This window comes from Berghia stephanieae, unplaced genomic scaffold (assembly GCF_034508935.2).
Source record: "Berghia stephanieae isolate SIO BIC M18660-M18661 unplaced genomic scaffold, UCSD_Bste_1.3 scaffold5076, whole genome shotgun sequence".
NCBI classification, from domain to species: domain Eukaryota; kingdom Metazoa; phylum Mollusca; class Gastropoda; order Nudibranchia; family Aeolidiidae; genus Berghia; species Berghia stephanieae.
In genome coordinates this window covers 3,249-6,031 of record NW_027626485.1, presented here as the reverse complement: position 1 = coordinate 6,031, position 2,783 = coordinate 3,249, and the positions used below count along the sequence as shown (strand labels likewise).

The 2,783-nt window shown below is 61.9% G+C and overlaps 1 pseudogene; it reads left to right on the top strand.

Moving 5' to 3' along the window:
• On the top strand, positions 1-2,581 carry LOC144961944 (large subunit ribosomal RNA; annotated as a pseudogene; the record flags this gene model as incomplete).
• Between the last annotated feature and the right edge of the window lie 202 nt (positions 2,582-2,783).

Genomic DNA, 2,783 nt, shown 5'->3' with positions numbered 1-2,783 from the left:
GGGGGGCGAAAGCCCAAACGAACCTTGTAGGGGTTCCCTCCGAATTTTCCCCTCAGGATAGCCGGTGCCGGGGAACGTTTTTACTGGGTAAAGCGAAGGTTGGGGGGCATCGGGGGCGAAACGCCCGCCCTATCTAAAAACTTTAAAACGGGTGAGGCCCAGGGCCCCCTCCCCCCGGGCCGGGCCTGAATCAGGGTCCCGAGGGGGGCCTTTTTTGGTAAGAGAAGGGCGCTGGGGGATAAAACCGAACGCCCGGTTGTGGTGCCCAACGCGGGGACGCTCCGGGAAAGTAAAAGGTGTGGGTGGGTCTGAAGCAGGGCGGTGGCCCGGAAGTCGGAACCCGCCAAGGAGTGTGTAAAAACTCCTGCCGAAGCCCCGCCCGAAAAGGATGGGCGACTCGGACCCCCCGGGCCGCCCGCGGGGGGAGGGGTGGACCCCCCCCCCGGGCGGGCCGGGGGGGAAGTGGAGGTGGCCGGGGTGGCGTGAAAGTCCGGGAGCGCCCCGTTCGGAGCCGCCGCGGGTGAAGTCTTGGTGGTAGTAGCAAAAATATTAAACGGAGAATTTTTCAACCCCGAAGTGGGGAAGGGTTCGCGGGACAGTGATGTACGGGGGTGAGTCGGTCCTAAGGGGGGGGTTAGTCCCTTGTGAAGCGGGTACAAAAAACACGCGGGGCGGGCGGCCAAAAACGGGCGCCGCGCCTGGCCTGTAGTCACCCTGCGACCGCCGAAAGGAATCCTTTAAAGGTTCGCTCGGAACCCGGGGGGGCGGAAAAAGGGCCCCCCCTCGGTGGGAAAACCTTTCCCGGCGGGGGGGGGGCCCCGCGGCGACGCGACAGAAGGGGGGAACGCTGCCGTGGGCCGGGGAGGCCGTCGTCTTTTTTTAATTTGGGTTTCGCCCGGGAATCGGGTCGCCCGGGAAAGGGGGCTGGCCAGGCCGAAAGCGTCCGAAAAAAGGCTGGTCCGGAGCGTCACGGCGGTCCCTGAAAACCCCTCGAGGGGAGTCATCTCCTGCCCGGCCGTATTTATGTCCCCCCCCCCGCCCCCCCCCCGGGTCTCCTTGGGTTTGCAGCTTGGTCCACGGAGTATGTGGAAGGGAAAAACGGGAAAATGGATCGTAACTTCGGGAGAAGGTTTGGGTCTGGGGCCGGGGGGTTTGGGTGGGGAGGAAGCGGGCAGAACCGCAGACCCGAGGGCCCTCCGGGGGGGAGAGACGTGCCGGAAACCGGGGGGGCCCCCGGGCCCAGCGGCCTCGCTCGGGTGAGCCCCCTTTGCGGGGGCGTTGGCTGCCCCGGGGACAACCGACGCGACCTCCCCTCCGCTGTCTCAGAACTGTCACGGCGGGGGAATCCCATGTTAATTAAAAAAGAGGTTCGAAGCCTGAAAAGGTTTTTTCGGGACGTGTTTCTGCCAGTGCTAGAATGTCAAAGTGAAGAGATTGCATAAAACGCGGGTAAACGGCGGGGGGGTAAATATGACTTTTAAGGTAGCCAAGCTGTCGTTAAATTTGGCGCGCCGAACGGAAAAATTAAAGAGTTCCCTGTCCCTATCTACGCCCCCGGGGAAATCAAGCCCAAGGGAAGGGCTTGGTGAAACAGGGGGAAAAAAGACCCCGTCGAGCTTGATCTAGTCGCTTGTGGAGGAGCGTGGGGGGGGAGCTAGGCGGTGCGTCTTCGGGGGCGACAGTGAAATACCGTACCCCGCGGGACCCATTCCCGACGGAGTGGGGACTCGGGCCTTTTGCAGGTAGGGGGCCCCGTACGAGGTCAGCGTAAAGCCGCCGTCGGTGGGGTCGGGGGTCCACCGACTCCCCGACGCGGTCCGACGGCGACGCGCCCCGCCGGGGAAGCCTCGGACGGGGATTTTTGAGGGGGGCGGTACATTTTCTAAAGCGCGCGAAGGTGCCCCAAGGGGCGGGCCGCGAGGAGGGAAACCTGCGTAGAGAAAAAGGGCAAATGCTTGCCCAGGTTTTCAGTCGAATATCCCGTAAAAAGGTGGCCTATCGACCCTTTCGACTTTGGGAGGTTTCAGCGAGGGGTGCAGAAAAGTTACCACAGGGAACTGGCTTGGGCGGCCAAGCGTTCATAGCGACGGCGCTGATTGACCCTTTCGATGTCGGTCTTCCTACATTGCAAAAGAGAATTCCCCCAAGTGTCGGTTGTTCACCCCCCAACAGGGAACGTGGCGGGGTTTTAGACCGTGTGAGAAGGTTTTTTTATCCTATGTAAAGCGCCCTTCCCACGGTTTTCTTCCCTCGTACGAGAGAACGGTGAGTTCGGCCCTTGGTTCGCGCGTCGGCTCGGGGCCGATGGGGCCAGGTACGCCGGGGAGTGACTGAACCTTAAGTCGGAACCCCCCGGTGAGAAGGGTGACTTGTGGGCCCCTGGCGGGGGAAAATTAACCCGGCAACCCTGGGTTGTCGGTTTGTGCCGTGCCGGCCCGCTCGTCGCGCGGGGGTTGGGTGGGATCTCCCGCGTTAGGGGGCCAAAAAAATGCGTGGGACCAATGTATTCCGTCGGGGTGTTGTAAGCGTTGAGTGTCCGGACGGCGATCCCTGAGACTAAGCCCCGGACGTGGATTTTTCCCCCGAGGGTTTTTTTCGGCCCCTTTCCCCCCACGGCACGGCCCCGGGCCCGTCGGCCCGCCTTCGATCCTTTCTTGCTGGTGGGGGCGGTGCGGCGCGCGGCGGGGCGGGTGCGAGAGTGTTTACATTAAAAAACATTTATTTTTTACTTTATTCTTAAAGTTTTTTCTCTAGAATTGGGGGTTTTTTTTTCTCTCATGCCA